The 20,861-nt window shown below is 32.8% G+C and overlaps 1 pseudogene; it reads left to right on the forward strand.

Annotated features, from left to right (window-relative positions):
* Positions 1–20,613, forward strand: part of LOC149573184 (methylthioribose-1-phosphate isomerase-like) — a 106,866-nt pseudogene extending 86,253 nt beyond the window's left edge.
* Positions 20,614–20,861: the final 248 nt, after the last annotated feature.

Genomic DNA, 20,861 nt, shown 5'->3' on the forward strand with positions numbered 1-20,861 from the left:
GGGGTTTTTCTCTTAATTAATTAAATGTAGATGAATTATTTAATTAAAAGAGAGGTTTTCTTTTAATTAAATAGGAAATATTTAATTAAATTAAAAGAGAGGGTTTTCTCTTAATTAATTAAATGTGAATGAACTATTTAATTAAAAGAGAGGTTTTCTTTTAATTAAACGGGGACTTATTTTATTTAATTAAAAGAGAGCAAGTTCTTTTAATTAAATAAGAAATATGTAATTAAATTAAAAGAGAGGTTTTTCTCTTGATTAAATGTGGATGAACTATTTAATTAAAAAAGTGGTTTTCTTTTAATTAAATAAGACTTAGGATAAAATGATCAACCTTAGAAATAAAAAAATTGAATTTGATCAAGGAAATTGATTTGAATTTATTTAATAAAATATTACACACCATTGATTTAGGAAATTTGATAAATTGATAAATTGAATAATGGGGGGCCATAGTCTAGGCAACCATTTTAGGGTGCATACATATAGTAGTGAACTTGTTTTATGATAGGTCCTTCTAAATCTCTCTTAGAGAAAGTTCCTCATTTTGAAAAGTAGACCAAAAGCCCTTGAGATAACCAAACAAGTTTGTTCGTATAGATGTAGACTTATGCTCCAATAAATTATTATGATCTTTTGGAGAGGTCGTCCTCCTTAGAAAATTACCTCTTTAAATAAGTGCTTCCATTATTATCATTTCATCCTCCTTTTTCAGATGTATACATCTAGAATCTTCTTCTTCTACTTGTCTTCTAAGAACATCAAGTTCCCCATACAAATCACCATGATCTATAGTAGTGACCTTTGTTTTAGTAGTTTCACTGAGATCTATGAGATTTCTCTCAATAAAAGGTATATGTTCTTGGTGAGATCTAGTAGGTTGATTACTTCTTGATCTCCCATGTAGATCTATTCCTTTATAATTCTCATTCTTGATTACAGTATCTCTAATGGATGAAACTACTTTATTGTGATAAATCCTTTTTTCTTGTTTAGAAGTTCTGAAGAATTTATCAAGAAGGCCTATATTTTTAGATCCAAAACTTGGAGATGAAAATACCTTCTCTATTATGGGTTGATATGGGAGGATACTTTCAAAATTTTCCCTAGGCTTCCATATATGACTAGACTCTCCCCTTTTCCTAGACCAACTCTTTTTATGACCCTAGGGTAGGCCAGTTTGTATTGGGTCATCAGGATGTGCTTTCAATCTAGGATCATGTATTTTTTATTTTGTCAACCATTTCTATTAGTCTATAGATCAAATACTAGCTGGGAAACCTTAACTGAGTTGCTACCCACTAAGAAAAAAAACTTTTTAGATGATAACCTTGAGAGTCTACAAAAGCTAAACAACCTACAACAAATATAAAATCAAACCTCATAAAAATGTGAGTATGTTCATTGTTCGATAGATGCAATAAAGTATTCCATGCACATACAAGGAAAATGACCTAAACATCAACTTGAAAAGTACCTTTATCAACATAGACAAATAACCCTATCATAAGTGAAAAGACACTAGCTTGCCGCACATGTACTAAAATAATGATAATACCCATATAGTCTAATCCCCAGTCGACTCATCATTTTGCTAGCTCCTGATTTGACAAGATTTTGATAACCATTTGAGATGTGGGTAATACCTAGGAATTAGTTGTAGACCATGATAACTACTCCCAACCATGTCATTAGGACCAACTAATAAGACATTTAGTCTTCTTCCTTTTGAATTATGCTAGATTCAGGTGGGTGTACCATATAATTTATTCTCACTTCCCTTTCCAACATTATTTAACATAAATTCCATTACAGAAGACAATAGCCTTTATTTCTTCTAATTTAGAGACAACAAAAGACTAAAAGATTTCTAATCTTCAAGATCTTAAAGCTCTTTAAATCAAGTGCAGGCTAATCATTTCAGATCTATAATAAAAATTGAAATATTAAAGATTTTGATTCATGATTTTTGACACTATGTAGTTTCAATAACTTGCTTGACTCAAGTACATGATTAGTGTTTTATCCATTGGGTTGTCTTTTCATAAATTTGGCACCATCACTTTAGATCTATTTCCTCAAATTGTGAAAGAAAAATGACTACTCAATCTTAAATCTCATTCTTATCATAATCTTCTTAAGAAAATCTTTTAATTTTCTAAGATCACATTACACATTTACCCAATAAAATTGATTAACAATGAAATATGAAATAAGATATTAAAATGAACTACAACTAAAAGTCAATAGACCTTTTCATTGAATCTCAAAAAATTAAAGGTACATAAGAAGAGACAAGATCCAAATGGGCAACTTGAAATGCTTCTACATTTGTATTAATTAACTTGAAAAAATACAATTGAAGTATCAGATCTTGTGAAATAAAATATCTTAGGATAGACTTCACACACTAAAATTCTATGTTACTTTCATATGAACAAGGTCAGAAAACATAAAACTGCATAGTATTAGACTAACTCAAACCTGAAAAATAACATTCACCCTATCAAAATTCAAACCCTCAATCCTAGTCTTGGAAATCCTTTTATAAATCAAGATTAGAACAAGCTTCAGAGATGAGAGAGGAAATACATGTCACATTTTCATTTGACAATCACACTTGTTACAAATATGACAAGATAACAAGAAATAATATTGGAGATAGTTCCAAAAATGAACAATAGGCACCATTTATTTTTAGGATCAATTCTATATTTCTAATGTAGGTGAAACAAAAAAGTAAGATACCCTATTCTAATGACTATCATCCCTCTATTATATATTCATGGTTTTTTTCCATCTTTGTTCAGTCACTATCTCAATTATGAAAAGCCTTGATCTTTGCTCCAACCTCCCAAATGGTGATATCAGTGTCTATATTGACCATGTAGCATTCCTAGATATATTTAGTTCATTTAGGCTGTTCACCCACCTAGAATCTATTATGGCCTTTTCTTCAGAAACCACAATGTTCATATCCATTTAAATTTTATAAAGTGTATCAATAATCTCATAGAAAATGGACACATCTACATCTCCACAACAATAGGCTATAATTTTTTCATTATTCAAACTATCTTTAAAAGATGTGGCCCATTCCTTCTATTCCTTAAAATTTCCTTCACTATCAATAATGGGAGTTATGAAACCTTGTGTTCCATTTGTAATTATCTTAATTTTGTTTTGTATTTTTTGTATCTCACTAGTTAAAAATCCATCTACATCTATGTCTCTACTAATCATTTTCCTGGTGGGAATGATAATTTCATTTGGCAACTCCTTTTTCTAGGTCATTATTGGAATCAATCTATCAAAGAATTGACTATATGGGAGCCACTTCTTCTAAAAATGATTTAGTAATGTAAGTGCCTTAGAACACTGGTGTTCTACACTTTGTAAAGAAATAAAGATACTATGAACATTTTGATATACATTCTTCAACACATTTATCTTGTTACAAAAATACCTTTCATGGTATTTATTTCTATCTTTCTATATGAACTCTCTTCATTAATTTCTATACTTGTTGATCTATCATCACAATAAGAGTTGATTCCTCTTCTTCTCTACAAATTTCTTTATCACTCACCCCTACTATAGGCCTAATAATACTTTTCAAAGTCCTAATTTCTATCTCGAATTCTATGATCTTATTCTTCATCACATAGGTCTTTTTCATTTCTTCTTCATATTGCTTACATGTGGAGACATAATTCCTGAATGTTTGAGCAAGCTAATCCTCAATTTGTTCTATTTTGTCTTTTCTTAATGTTGTTACAAAACTTAACAAAGGAGAAACCTCACCATTAGATGTAGATAGTACACTCCAAAAAACTATAATCTCCTGAGGAGTATCTTTTACCTCTATTAGTTTTGGTTTGTTTGAATTAAGAGCTATACTTCATACAACCATACTCTAAGCATCTATATTATAGTTGGATCATCTTTGTAATCCTCCTAGGCCAAAAGCTTCAAAATAAATTGAATTTTCTTGTTTCCTAATTTGATCTAACAAGAAAGAAGAACTTAAATCTCATCCAAGGAGTAGTAACATTGTACTTTTCTTTACCAATTCTCTAGCCTCCTCCATAGTGAGAGTCTTACTATTGGGATCATAGGCTTTCAAATTTTCTATTAATTCAAGAACTTTTTCATCTCAATCTCTAGGCTATAGAGTCTAATTCAATTCATTTTACTTCAATTTAAATAGATTTTTTTGAATTCATCACTTTTCACAAAATTATCATCCTCTAAAAATTCTTGTGCTTGGATGATTCTATCATCCAACATTATGAAAACCATTTCTAGCTCTCCAGTCTCACTTTTAGTGGCTTGATCTATCAAAAATATCTTGCTTAAGTCTACAAATTATTGACTTCTCCAAGCAAGATCCATAAATTTTTCTCGATGGTCTTCTGAGGAATCTCAATTTAGTTTTTGTTTTTCCTGCTCCACTATACCCATGCTAATGTTTCATGATATTCCTCTTCAAGGAAAATATCAGATTCAGTGGACACATGTTTCACTCTCTCTTCCTCTTGTTCTTGTACTTGATCAAGCATTTAAGACATAATTTCTCTATAATTTTCAATACACTTATTAAATCTTTGACATTTGACATCACTATAGCAGCCTAGGAATGTCAAGCCATTTCGTATCATTTCCTCCTCAACTCTCATAATATCCCTCTATTTTAAGGATCCATCTTTACAATAGTCTTTAAATAGACAATTCTAATTACATCCTCTTCCCATAATTGTTTACTTGGGGCTAGATTGTATCCTCTCATTTGCCTCAATGTTTTTGATTAGATAAACAGGTTTTATAGGGACCCTGAAACCCAAGAGTTAAAACATTAACAAGGCTAATAATAAGCGTGAAATGCCCAGCCAAAAGAGTTCAAGTTCAAAGGCTAATAATAAGCCCAAGGCCTAGCCAAAAAATAAAGATCATAGAAAAGACCAGGAACAGGTACAACAAGAAATGACAAAGGCAAAATGTTACCCTTTGCCTCAATGTTACCCTTACTATATCCTTGAGATCATATATCCTAGAAGCTAAATGAGGGAATTTGAAATGTTTGAGAAATGAATCAATTTCATCTTTACCAATAAAATGTACTCCTCCTTCTTGTTGGGCCTAAGTGCTATTTGTTCATCAAAATTAGTTGCCAAAATAATTCCATGATTTCCACTCTCTCAGGTACAAATCTAGGTAGGACATGGGGTGGTTGTGGGAACCTATAAATCCTCATGATATTATAATTATCAAACAATAAAATATCCCCCCAATTGTGTTCCAATTTAGCATCATTTTCATAACATAGAGTAGACCTAAGTAATTTCCTTATTGTTCTTAGTACTCTCCCTAATTACATTCTATTGTATTCATGATTGGAAACACAAAATCATTATAAAATGTGATAAAGTTTGCATAAGGGTAAAATATATTCCATACCCTGGTCCACCATTGTACAAGAAGGGCTTCTCCGTACTTATCATCCTATTCAATGAAGTTTGAACTGATATGATTGATGTTTTTGTACAAAATCAAGTGCGTGAGAATTGAATAATGTTGAAACCAAAAATTTCTCATTTCTCCTTGTTCTGTAGCTATGATCTTGCTATGAAATACTGTGATTATATGCTTGACATAATCATAACACAAATCTATATACAAGTCCTTAATATTTATGGCCATTATATATGTGGCACCAGTGGCATTCATGGTTATGTCTACTCACACTACTAGATTTGACCTCATTTTTCTACCAAAAATTTTGACCATCAATTAAAAGGTTTATGTTGGTCAGATTGTAGAAGGAAATTTTTCTCTTTTTTAAAAATCAAACTTGTGTTAGTTTTGACCAACATGGGATTAACTTTAAAATGGAAAATCATTTCACAAAGCATATGAAGGAGCTGGAGCTAGAGGATGGTTAAGGGTTTAATTTTTAATTTGGGTTCTTGAGCTTGCATATTAATTTGGAAATTTGCAAATGGATTCCCTAAAATTTGTTGTGAAATTGAAATTGAGATTGAAGGAACTAGTTCAAGTTTTGGTGAAGAGGCAAAAATGGTTGCACAATTCGATGTCTATTGGTTTGGGATTACTGCTAGTGTTAGTCATGGCGTTGGCATTTATTCGTAGCCACATTATAGGGGGGCATAAACTGATGGGGAAGTAGAGCCTTCATCATTCTTCTTACAATCAGGTTGTCTCTACTTCCTAATCACAAGGTAGCCACAGGCCATGGCCAAGTCCAACAACGATTAAAATCCATCTCACCCATTCACACAAATTCAATTTCTACAAATACTCCTAAAAAATTCATTGCATTAATTCAAACAAATTCATATGCTAAATCTAACCCATGAAAGATCATTACTTCAATTGAAACAATTTCCTCTGTTGAATCAAAAGCACAAAAGCTTATTGCTTCACTTGGAATAAATTCCTCTTCTGAATCAAACCCGCAAGAGTCCATTGTTCTAACTCATCAATAGGTAGGCAATCATAAAATTGTGAAATCAAGTCTAGGTCTGATTAGCAAGGTCAAAAATGTATCTAGAGATGGTCTTTTGGTTGTGGAAATATGTTTTTCCTTAATGCCCAGGGCACATTATACTGTCAGTTGGCTAGGGCAGCCTAGTATTGGCCATTTGGTAAGACTTTTAAAACTAGTACAAGAATGAGAGTTAAAGCCAAAAAGAGAATCTGGAAAAATGAAAAATTTCCTTGGGAATTCAAAGAGAGAGTGATGGAAAAAATTATGGATAAGAGGCCCAAAGATCCTAAACCACTAAAGGGTCTTCTAGCTTTAAGGATGAGAGATGGGGAATTTGAGAGTGGCATTGAAATTATGGACCCTCTGATGTACATGGAGCCCTATGAGTTGGAGTGGAGGATGGTCAAGGCTTAGATATTAGACTCTACTAGCAGTCTTGACAAAGCTAAAGAGGGGTTTTAGTTCTATCTTTTAGTGGACGAATTCAATTCTAGAGCTCTTTAGGCATGCATTTCTCATCATTTTTTACTTCTCTTTCCATTTCTCCATCGCAACTCCACTTTTTCCATTCTCTATGTTTTGAGGCAAGATTATGTGTTGCCTATTAACATTCTATGGGTTAAGCTTAAATTTTTTGTTAAGAATTTGAAATGTGTATTATTCTAAAATATATTATATAATTGTCAAATGAATAGTTCACTCCATGTTGCTGGACTTATGGGCAACTTTGTCACCATGTAGTATTTTTTTTTTCTTTTTTTTTTGTTGCCTAACATGTTCGTTCTCTACTCTGAAGTACTGGTTGGGTATGTGAGTCATCTTTAATGAGGTATGGAAGAAGGTTGTACCTTGTTAAGTTTTTAAAAACAAAACATTGATTAAGCTTAAGTTTACCATATATAGTAGGATTTGAAATTAGATTATCTTATGATTTCTCCCTCTTAACAATAATATATTAACTTTTGTAGCTTACTACATATATTAATGATTTTTTGGGGTGACCTTTTGGGCTACCTTTAATGCCTTGTTGGTAATGTTGAGCCACATTATAAAAATTTATAAACATGGATTACCTTTAATGCCACAAAGTTGCGAATGGCTTTAATGGCTCTAAAGTTGTGAAGAGTAGACATGATCCTCAATCTTAAGATCTACAAATATTAATTATACTTGAGATGTCCCATATTTTGCACATGACAACCTCAGATTTCTAAATAGGCCTCTTGTATGGATTAATGTGCAACTGCAATGTGGCATTTGGGATACTTGGGTGACTATACTTATGATTACACCACAACACCTTATTCTTGAAAGCTCACTTCTCATCTGCTAGCAACATAATTTACTATTCAATTTTCATCTACCACTACACCATAACTTCCTCGACATAAAAATAGAGCTCTAGTTTGAGAGCAATATTATGTTCCATTCATTATTCCCATTATCATTACACCACAGCCCCTTAGACATAAAAGTATAGCTATGAACTTCAAATCCTAGGTGTAAAGACCCAGCAAAAACATTGGTCACATAGATCCGATTCTTATTTGAGTGTAGTGTTATCTATTTACAATTAGACTCATAAAAATCTAATCCAGGAAAGTGGGATTAATATGAATAATTCATAGAATTAGTAAGCTTTTAGTCAAAAGATATGAAGCTACAAAGGAGGCTACCAGAGCTTCTTATGCATGATCTTTTGATCAAATCTTTCATGATAGTATAGTTGTAGAGCATCACTAGTAACAAAAAAACCTAATGACTAGAAAAATGTACAATTTTGTAGTGTTCCAACTTATTGCATTATATTTAGGGTCATTAGGTATAAACTTGCAAAGATGTGTTTCTTTTCTTTTGAATTTTTTGGAGGTGATATTTTAACACATGACCTTATCTTATATGATCCTTAAAAGTATAATTCTTGCTAACTAGAAATTACTTTCCAAAGTAAGTATTTTTGTATCTTGTTTTGGAGGTCCACTTCTTCCACCCTCTCCCAAATTTGTTCTAAATCTTTTGAGGTTGTTTTCCAATTTCTTATGGAAAATCATGTGTAAAAGTAGGTGATAGTGTTATTTGTGTGGAAATTAAACTCAATCTCCAACCTCAAGTATGATTAAATATGAACAAGCCTAAGAAATTGTTGCAAGTTTGTTAAATGGACTATACAAAATAATATACAAATTAGTATATGTTGCTAATACAAAACCCTTAACTTAAAACCAGTTTTAAGAGTATTCATATAACATTATGAGTGATGCATAACCATCAAAATACATCATGATCATGTATATTTTAATTTTCAACACTTGTTGATCAGTTTATGGACAAGCTAAATTTGAGCATTTTGGTACAAACTTGTAGAGTTTTATTTTCCTAGTTGGAGGTGACTTTTTAACACATGAGTTTATCTTATATATATCTACTCAAGTGCAATTTTTTTGTTAAGTGAGTGTGCCACTTTGTTTGGCTTAACAATGTTAGTTCTACGTGTTTCTATGATATTCCCATGTATTATGAAATGTTGAGATATAGCTACAAGACTTTAGTTGTTAGCCTTGAGAATATAGCAAGGTAATAATCTTAAAGGTATAAGCTATAAGTCTATAACCATCAATTTAAAGGTGCCCTTATTGTTCTAAATGTTGTTTACCAATATTTTCTTTGCACTAAGCACTTGTGGTATGTGGAGGGAATTTTTCTCTACTGAATAAGAGGGTTTCCTATAATTTGGTCAATAGATAGCTAGGGGTGCATCAAACATTTCTTGATAAGGATTTTGTTAAGGTATTGAAAAATTATACAAAATCTCCATGCATGTGTATGGATTTGTTCTTGGTAATATTTTTGTTAGGGTACTAAAAATGTATACTCAAACTCCATGTTTCTTCCTTCTCTGGTGGAGCTTGTTTGTAATCTCACAGCTTTTAGATCTAATTCCTAATCTTCTCATGTCTATCATCAAAGATTTTTTTTTGAAATTCATTACAAGGAAGAACCTTTTGATATCGCACTTTTTTGCAATTTTATAGTTTGCTGAATAAGGCTTTGGCAATGGCAGATAGTTTAATGTGTCTCTACAAAACTAGACTAACCTGCCATCTAAGTATATCTTGGGGTTGGTGCCTTAACTAGATAACTGGAATTGGTGCTTTAGTTCTTTGAAGAGGGTTGGTGCTCACTTTTGTAGTCTGGGTTGGTGCCTATTTTTGTTAATAAAAGCTATTGTAAGCTATGGTTTTTTTTTGGGCAGGTTTTTTTCCACTAGAGCTTTGATGTTAGCATTTTTTTGATGGTTGCTCACTATATGTGTTTTATGCATTTAAAAGCTCTAAAAAAGTGAAACCTACTTTTGAAATATTTCTTGTGTGCTCTTCATAGCTTCCATTTCCATTGTAGTTGCTAAAAGATTTGTCTTAAATGAATCATCAACTAGCTTAATGTTTACAAACACAAATATTTGAGATGTATCAACAAGGTATACTTGAATAGAAAACTCTACACCATACTTCCCTTCAGCATGCATAATGTGTCTAGCTTTTGGTCAACTCACTCAATAAAATAAATGAAGTTGTCAAAAAATTAATATGATTTGAAAAGGATGACTTATAATTAATAAATTAATAAAAGCTCTCAAAATTTGTGTAATACAGAAGTAGAACTACCAATTTGTCCCCAGACAGTTCAAGATCTTGGATTTTTGGGAACAACTAGGAATGATTTTGACTAGTAATTCAAAGATACAAAACCTAATCTTGAGAATAGGATTCAAAGAATTCTACCATTTGCATCTTTGGTTAATGGACAACATGAAAGTGGATTGGAGCAGAATGGATTGAGACAATCTAATAGCATTACATCTCCTACTCTTGGTTCACCATCTCATCATGAAAGGTCTGCAAAATAGACTTTTAGTGGAAGAGATATTCATCAGGTACTAAATCAATAGGGAAGGTAGACAAGGACAACATCTTTGTCAAGGTCAAATTATCTAGGTCAACCAGTTCAAGAAATTCAAAAAAGCACTAATACTCTTGGAATAAATCATAATGTGCAAGTAAATCATGAAAACATAAGAAATATTATAAATATGATAATAGTTACTTCTTCTATGTCCAATCAATCTTGACCAGTTTCCTTAATGAGCAGTTTTCACCAATTTTTGAAAGCACGAGATTATGATGTTCAATATTCATAAAAAAAATCTATAAAAGGTCCTTTTATACTTTATGAAAATTTGTATGTAGTATATTCTTTAATCTATATAAATACTAGATACTGGTTATTATACAGTCATCTATTTTTTATTCCATTGTGATCTTTGAACCAAGAATGTTGAGGTTATAAGGTGTGCCATGCATCTTTAACACTATTTTTGTGAAGCAATTTTCATGTACTGATATTGTTATCAGAATTTAACTATGTGATTTTGAGTCAAACTCATTGACCCCTATTTCATGAGTAGTGATTCAACATGAATCCATCTCTCATGAGAATAAATGGAACACTTAGCACTCATTGGATCATAGAAGTGAAGCACTAAGACTTCCCAAGAGGTCACCCGTCTGAGTACTATTCTAGCCTGGAGAAAAATAAACTTGAAAATGTTACAAAACATGTCGTCAAAGATAAGAGGAAATAATTATGTGGGTTAAAAGTCTAACCCATAGGTAGATGTGTGTTCCAATGTGATCTTTAAAACATTGGGTCCCATTGTTGTTCAATGTTAATTAATAATTTGTAACAAAAAAATCCATTTTCGCACCCAGATTGTCAACAAGGGGAGCAAACAAAGTAGAATAAGAAGTTTACAAGACCAAAAAATTTCAGTAAGTACTAGGCAGAACTTGACCTATATCATGTTGAAAATCATTCAAGTTTAGAAAAGATTCCTTTATGCTTAAATTATGCATAGATTCAAGAAGCTTAAGTGAATACAATTTGAAAATGATTAACAATTATAAAGAGTTAAATTGCATCTGTGAACATACACAAGAAGTTCTTGACTAATATCAACAAAAAAGCTCTCAACATTCAATAAGTACCATTACAAATCATGTATCCAATTCTTCAATGGAAATGGAGACATGATGTTTTTCATAAAGTAAATAATTCATGACAGAGAGAGAATAAAAGATGGGCAAAATGAACAGGCTTGAGAGTTATTTGACTAGTGTTAACATATATAACCAAAAGCCTAAGAGTGGGTTAGTATGATATAAAAGACATTTACACAAATAAAATTTAACCAAATAACCATATATATGGAAAAGGTTAAAAATGTGTGAAGTTGATAAACAATACACAAGAAATTATTTCCAATCAAATTGGGTTCTTTGGTTTTGTGAAACCAATGCCAGTGGATAAGTCCTGTTTTGGTTCTTGGTGACATTTCTTGCATGTGACTTGAGTTCTTTATGAAGATCCATCTTGTCATTAGTGCTATTCCAGATGTCATCAACTACTAATAGGCACTACAATAAATTTGGTTCTTTGGTTTTGGGAAACCAATGCTAGTCAATAAATCTTGTTTTGGTTCTCGACAACATTTCTTGTAGGCGACTTTGAGTTCTTTAGCAAGATCCATCTAGTCATTAGTGTTGTTACATAGTCATTAGTACTATTACCATAGTGTTGTTACTAGATGTCCTCAACTACTAATAGGCAGTAAGATCATCAATCTGGGCTTGCACTATGAGTGTATTATTAGGTCTTCTTAGAAATCACCCAAGTTTTCAAAATCATAATGTATCATTCCAAACCCATTTGAAAACATATTACAGTATCAACTTGCATCTTGGGATTCATCATATGAATTAGAAAGGCATAAAGCTGAAACACAACTATTTCCATAAAATTAAGTAATCAAGAGTGTCAATCCATCTTAAAACTAAATGATTACAAGGAATTTTCTATTAGAAAAATTACCAACATAACTACACCCTTAGAATTCACCAAGGATGATCATGAAATTTTCAAATTTATTAAAATTAATCTTTTTTCCACCATGTGTTGGTCAAATGAAGCTTACTTTCACTCAAATTTTCATCCCATTGTAACACCACATGTTTTAACCCTACAAGATTTAATCATGATATAGAAGAAATGGGATCTAGAAACTTTGGATTTTCAGAATTACAAATCAATATTGTATTTCAAATTATCTTTCCCATTAGTGTCAGCTATGTATAGAGTACCTTGTCATCTTCACTGCAAATAGCTTTTCCATTTTTTTTGAAAGATCCCTACAATGAATCAAACCCAAACTTCCAAAACACCAAAAACCAAACCAAATGTGCTCATTGACTGAGAATATAGTTTTAAAGACCACTTTTCTATAAGATGTTATATGTGTTTTAAAACCAAATGCTAAATTCAACCAAAATTTTAAAAAATAACTTGGAAACCACTCCAAACAAAAATGCTCATTGTCTTATCAAAACTAATGTCTCAAGTAAAAGACAAAAGTTCCAAGACACAAAAACATAACTAAGTAGATAAGCATGCAAATTAAACATCAAACTCTATCAAAATGATTCTCAACATGATGTAGGTCAAGTTTTGCCTAGTACTTACTAAATTTTTTTGGTCTTGTGAACTTCTTGTTCTACTTTGTTTGGTTCCCTTGTTGACAATCTAGGTGGGAAAATGGACTTTTTTTCTTACAAATTATTAATAAACATTAAACAACAATGGGACCTAATGTTTTCAATGTCACATTGGAACACACATCTACCTATGGGTCAAAATTTTAACTCACATAATTATTTCCTCTTATCTTTGATGACATGTTTTGTAATGTTTTTAAGTTTATTTTTCTCTAGGTTGGAGTATTACCGGGATGGGTGACTTCCCAGGAAGTCCTAGTGGTTCATCCCATGAGCATCACCTAGATCCAATGAGGGTTAAGTGTTCCATTTATTCTCATGAGAGATGGATTCATGTTGAATCACTACTCATGAAATAGGGGTGAATGAGTTTGACTCAAAATCACACACTTAATATTATTTGAAAAGGATGACTTATAATTAATCCATTATGTTACCTTACCCAAATTTTTCTAGATAAAATATGGATTACATTTAAAACTCAAACCCTTTGTGTTCTAATTTTTAACCTTCAATTGATTTATTTACGTTCTGAATTTTCTATGATTCTAGACCCACATCTATCTCTTTCTAGGAGGTATTCATTTTTTTAAAAAAAAATTTCTCAGGCTAGTAGATATGCATATTTCTTTCTTTCATTGTCAGATTAAAGGGCAAGTAAGTGATATCTATAATCATCTTTCTTTTAAGGATAACTAGGAAGACTACCAAGCTTAGGCTAGTTCTAGGGATAAAATAGTCTAGATTAAGGTATTTTATGAGATGACCAATCATGTTGAGCTGCTAGTCAACTTGTTCCCATGGGGATTTGAACTCAAGTCATCCTCTTTATGAATATTTATGGAAAGTTGTTTGTCACCTTATTCTAATACGAGGATTTAAATATAATTCATTATCTTTATGAATGCACTAATTTATAAATTATACAAGTGACCTTTGGACTCTCCAAAAAAAAAAAATTTTTCTACTATAAATAGTGCACAATAATCTTTTTTGTTTTTTTGTTTCTGTTGGCTCTTTTCTTTGTTTGCCTCCATTTTGCAGTCTCTTTGTAAGTAGCATGTTTATTTGTTTCAAATTTGAATAAATAGTGTCATTATCAAAATAATTTGTTGAATTTGGCTCTTTTTGTAACTTGTTTCCCATGTTATGGCCAATTATTGGTATCTCTATTTTAATTAATCTCTAGCACAAGTTTTTCTTGAAAGATTACTTTAATGAGTTTTATTTTTCTTCATCATTGTAGCAATTCCAGAACTTCTTGATAATGCAATTGATGAGGTAATATTTTTTTGTTCTTTGTTTCCTGAGATGAATTATTGAGGTGGCTATAGTCACTCATTTATGATAGTGACCACAAAGAAGCTCATAACTAATATTAGTTCTAAAATAGGTTTTATGCACCCAGTGTTGTTTGCCAATGGTTTGTCTTGATGATGACTATTTGTCAACTTGATGTATGATATTTTCATGATAAGATATCTTTTATTTGAAGATTAAACTTGTATAATGGTCTATACTATGGCTCAAAAATTTTTGTCCAATGTTTCTCATTTGGTCCACAGATACATCATGGTGCAACTTATGTCAAAGTGGATCAGATTTACAATCCTGGGGATGCTAGTCATGCTTTACTTTTTTAGGGTGTGAACTTCTTTCCTAGATTTCTATATTTCTCTTTGTAAAAATCAGTTGTATTTACTTTTATGAGTATAGAATAGTTGAAATATCATGTATTTCTTTGGCAAATGATGGAGGGGGCATGGATCTTGATCATATTCAATGACCATCCATAGCTTGTCCATAGAAGATAGACATGTGTTGAATTGGCACCCTAAATCTACATTGTAGTCCTTTGAGTCATGTAGGTGTCTTGGATATAGAGCTCACTTAGCCTACCAGTTGGTCTTAGTTGCTTGCTCTTTCCATTTCTATACCCTAAATATCTTTACCATCTTGTATCATTGACTTATTTCATTAATCATTGGTTAGCATTATAATTAGGATCATTATTTTTAATCTAACAAAATCTACCTAGCTTGTTAGTACAGTATTATAAGTGAGGTGGTGTTGGGCCATTCATCAAATTAAGTTTTTTGTGCAATAGATTTGATTGACTAAGCTTCCCCTTCAATTCCTTGTCAAAGATGTGAAACACACACTATAACATGTCTCCCTCTAGCATCTTGATCTGTGGATGGAAGGGCCAAAGAAAATGGCATGATGAAATCACATCTAAATTCTAGATGTCCTCAATGGTGATGAACATGCAAGATAGCTAAAATTTTAGCATCTCCACAATAAGGATGCAGGATCCTTATCTCATTTTGTAGCTCTTTAATTATATTTGGCACTACATCTAACTCTTGATAATGAGACAAAGCTGACTATACACCCTCTACTATGATGGCTTCTAATTATGTCCCACCCCCAATCATGAATTGAACTTCCATTACTAGAAATTAATCTGGTAGAAGGAATTGGAGAAGTTGTATTCTAACAATAGCATTCAAGAGATATTATGCAATATCAAGATAACATCCCTTCAATCTTTAGCTTTGAAGTGATGCCCTCACATCAGAGTTTTGCAAGACTACTTTTATAAATAGCAATGCTAAAGTAGCTCATTCTTAACAAGTAAAATTACCAAAATTTTATTGTAAAGATGATGTTCTAATAGGTGTAGACCTTGTGTTTCTATTTCTTGAGTGTCACCTTTCATGTTAGGAAATTCATGTTTTTTGTCATCTTCTTTGGTCATATTTTCTAGGAGGAACTTATTAACCTACATGATGTTAATTTTCAACTTGGCAGCGATCTTAGTATTTATTGTGTGTGAATTGTAGGAAAGAGATTCCTTTTCTTTGTGTTGCAATTTTGAAATCACATTCTAGCTCTCAAGATTGTTAAATTTGACGTGACTTTTTCATTCTTTTTAAACTTCATTTTTGTTTGGGGAATCTTTTTCCAACTTTGAAAGAACCCACATGACATTTAGGTTTTATCTTCTATTTCACTTTGTTTTATATCTAGTACCCTATACTACATCTGTTAGTCTTGTTTTCCTAACTTTGTACATTGATGGTTGGTAGGGGTGATTTCCTCACATGAATCTATATAATTCATTAGTATAAAATTCATCTTTGCTGATCAAAGAGGGAACTAGTAACTAGTTTATTTTTAATGTAGAAACTAATGGTTGTGATAGATCAGCAAAGGACTTGATGGGGAATATGAAGAAGGCACTTTGAGTTAGTAACAATATGAAGTATTGTTGAGGTCTAATCATCTATGTATACTTAGGTCAAATCATTTTGTATATATATATATATATATATATATATGTACTTCTAAATTTCTAATGACATTTTTAAATTTCTTGAGTACATGCCTATATTGAAGCTGTTGAAGGAATGTTGATAGATGATATCAATTCTAACAAAGCAATCGGTTTACATGGGGCTAAATTTATTATATGCCAAACCAAATAAACTTAGAACCTTAATGTTTTGACTCATTGTAACACTGGAAGGTGTGACAGAACTTCAATAATATGTTTGATGTATCCATTTCTTTGTGAACTCTGCATGGTTCTAACATAACCTAGTGATGTGTTTGGCTAGTCTAGCAACTGTTGGATATGGTACTTCTCTTGGTGTGATTCATGCACTTCATTCGAAGGGACTATTAGAGACTAATTTTTACATAGAGACGAGACCATTGAACTAGGTACTATGGATAGTTCTTTGTTAATTTCTATGGCTAAACTCTATATTTTAGTCTATGGCAATTCACTTCATGTCAAAAATCTTCAAGAAAATTGTTCAGTGTTTTTGATAAGGTAAAAAGGTTTTAAGGGGTCCTGAAACCCATAAGTTTAACAACAAGAAAGGCTGAAAATAAGCAAAAAAATGCCCAGCCAAAACATAATCCTTACGGCTGAAAATAAGCCCAAAGGCCCAGCCCGAAATAGCTGCCCACTAAAAAGGCCAGAGAACCAACCAGAAAAATAGAGACCAGACAAAAAGCCAAAGCCAGGAGAAACAAAAACCAAAGGACAGAGACCCAACCTAGCAAACTACTTCTCCATCTCGAGCATGGTCTAGGCAGCTTCGGCACACTCTTGTTGCTCTTCTACCTTATGATCCTGGGCGTTCATCAAATCCTGCTCCATAGTGCTGTCCTTGGCTTTATCCACATCCAGCCTATCTTTGTCTCTATTCTGTTTATCATCTTTCTCCATCTGGTTCCTGTCGTTGAGATTATCCAAGAGAGAGAGGATGTTGTCATTGATCGAAGCGAGGAGGGAGATCATTTGACTTGCCAGGTTGTGATTGTAGTTCTCAATATTTTTTACTCTCCTCTCCATCAGAGTCTCCTAGCTGTTCCGGTCGCCTTGGCTTTCAGCACCTGTCTTGCTCTTGATTTTTTCCATTTGGGAAACCCTATCTCTGACATCCTCAAGCTCATGGAAAAGTCATTTAATTGATCTGAAGTTGTCGATCATGCTATTGTGGGCATTGTTCAACAGATTCATGCCCGTTTCTCTTGCATTATCAGAAATAGCCACCATAGCCGGGTCAATTAGCTCATTGAGTCTAGGCTTCTCGAGGTCATCCACCAGGAGTTGGGGGTTCATCGCCTCTTTGTAGATTCCCATAGTGGCCGTTCTCACATTGAAGTTCTTCCAAGCCTTCCTTCTGTTATTAACTTGCACTTCCCCCTCAATCTGTCCAGAGTTGTCATTTTCCTCCAAAGGAGGCTGAGGATGTATAGGGGAGAGGGGAATGGGCAGAGAATCCTTTCCCTGACTGCTGGAGCGCTCCATTCTCTCTCCCTCCCTCTTCTATCTTTTTCTCAGTTTCTCCTCATCCAGCTCCTCCTTCGAAACCTTGTCAGAATCATCACTATCCATTTCCTCCTCCTCCTCAGCAGAGCCAATTTTAGCTGGGGTATGACCTCTAGGGTTCTTTCTGCTGGGTAATTTGATAGAGGGGTAATCCTTCTTATGGCTTTTAGTCTTCTTACCTGAATGCTCAAAAGCCTCATCAGAGTTGATGCTCTCGACATCGTCAGAATCTGAGGAAAAATTGGAGCTGCTCTTGTCAACATCCGCCCCCTAGATAGGGTTTTTGCTAATGGTTTGAGCATGGAAATGCTCATGAATCAGAAGTAGAAGACCCTCATGCAGTGTCGGGTTGACGGTAGCTTTCTTTTTAAAACTAGAAATGGCCTTGTTCATCAAGTTAAAAAGATAATACGGGAAGGAGATCTTACTACCATGGCGAAAATGATTCAGAATCACAAAATGGTGAGTCCTAACCCTATCAAACCTGGGGTCTAGGGTTATATATTCAATGATAGCATAGAGAAAATACCTCCAGAGCTTCTTTATAGTATCCGTTACAAAAAACGTCTCTTTCTTGCCCAGCTTGTTCAGCTCTTCAGTGTTTTTCACAAAATCCTTGATTGCATTAGAAGACATCTTCTTGTCTCTAAAGAATTTATGCCCCTCCATCGGAATCCTCGTGACTTCAACAACCACATCCTCAGTAATTTGAAAGTAGACCCTGTTCACCTTAACCTTACCATTATTCCACAAATTCACCATGCTGTTAGTGATCTCAGGATCCGAGCCATGAAGTTTCTCGAAGAAATTAGTAACCCCACCCTTTTCCAGCTCTCTCCAAACTTTGGCCTTGTTCTTCCACTTCTGAACTTCCCCCACCGGCTCCTTTCTGCTCCTCTCACCCGTCATGTTTACCTGATCAACTTCCACAATTCTCATGAACTATGATCTGTGCAAGTTATTTGCATTCAAAAAAATGGTGATGTTTCTTTTATGATACCCGTGAATAAACCCCTTTCTGAAAATAATGGTATCATCCTTTCGAACGTGTCGAAATGTCAGAGGAAACCCCTTTTGCTGGTGCAAATCATGATGCCAATAATGGCACTTACCAATTATTAAGCAATCTTTATTATCCATAATTGCATTGGATTTGAGCCGTCCTTCCCAAGATATTATCTTGGTCGATGAGCAACTTTGCCTCCGTCGGAAAATATTTTCCGGCAAGCCAGGATAGATTATTGGTGGCATTAACCCCTTTATTAGCAAACCAATCAGCGACTGGGTTTGCCTCTCTGTAAACATGAGTGATTATTGTTCAGTGTTGTTTGTATCTAGATTCTAATAATTAATGTAACCTGAAAAATTATCACAAACAGTTTTGACTTGAAAAATTATCATAGATTATTTCAATTCAAAAAGTCATCTACTTTAGCATATGTAGTGATTTCCACCTGCCAACTAATTTTTTGTTTCATGTCAAGAGATTGTTCTAGTTATTATTTTATCAAGATTCCTCTCTAAACATAGAGAGTGTATTGATGGTTGATAATTTCATAGGCTTACTAATTATTGAAGAGATTAGGTGGAAATTTTCACAATATTTTATTTCAGCTAGTCTTGCTTGTGCTATTATTTTTGGTTTTTGAAAGCAACATAAGTTTTTGATTAGCATTTTTCCCAAGAAACTTCCCTATTATATCCCTCAAAGTTGATGAAACATGAAAAGTGTTGAGCATTTTGATCCAACTCTGCATTTTATTGAAATTCTATATCTAAACAAATTTATCGCATATGATTTCAATATCAAGATTTATATTGACTTGAAGATTTGTTGCATTTCTTTTAGGGATCAAGTCTCACCACATATGAATTGGTCCATGATCACATACATGTAGTCCTTATTGTATATTCTATAGTAGGGACATTGCAGAAGTCAAGTCATGTAGATGCTATATTTATAGGAGTAGATAGGATTGCAAAAAATGGTGCATAGAATTACTATTAATATCTTGTAATTTATTTTCTATGATATTTTAAATTGATGTTCATCAAATTAAATCTCATTAGATGATTGGCTAACATAATTTTGCTAACAAAATTTGTTCTTGTATGTTAAGGCTTGCTAAGTTGGTATTATATTTTCATAGGTGACACAACAAATAAAATAGGGACATATAATCTGGCACTCTCAGCTTTCCACCATCATCTCCCATTTTATGTAGTTTCTCCTTTGACCTCAATGGATCTCTCAATTTCCTTTGGTGAGTATATAATAATAGAAGAGAGGTCACCAAAAGAACTAACTCATGATCTTGGTGGCCAAGGTCAACAAGTAGCTCCATCTGGGATTTCTATTTGGAACCCTACTTTTGATATTACCCCTGTAAATCTTATCTCATCCATTATAACTGAAAAGGAACATTGTCATATCTACTCCTTTGTGAATAAACTATCAATTCTAAAAAAAACACAATTTGATCTCAAACTTGGTTTTCTTTATTTCATACATTGTACAAGTGCAACCATGATATATATTTTGGTGTATAATATTTAAAAGGTTTTGTGTAAAACAAAGCATCATTACAAAGAAGGATCCAACTTCTATCTTTGATCTAAAGGAGTTCATAGAGAGCATTTCTTAAGGAGCGGACAAAGGATACATTGGAAAAGTGCAACTATAATTTCCATCACAATTCAAAGAAACTAAAGTACTCTTCAATCATTAAATTCTGAAAAAAAGAGCAAAATGTCTACACAAGTAAACTTCAAAAGTAGTTGTTCTAGTGATGAAGCTCTTGTGGGACAAAATGCATAATTTTCATATAGTGGTGCTCAGTTTAGGATACTTTTCTTCTTCAACTTATGTACTATATTGCATTGTACTTTGAAA

Source organism: Cupressus sempervirens, chromosome 2 (assembly GCF_028749045.1).
Source record: "Cupressus sempervirens isolate cs-2001-9-10 chromosome 2, ASM2874904v1, whole genome shotgun sequence".
NCBI classification, from domain to species: domain Eukaryota; kingdom Viridiplantae; phylum Streptophyta; class Pinopsida; order Cupressales; family Cupressaceae; genus Cupressus; species Cupressus sempervirens.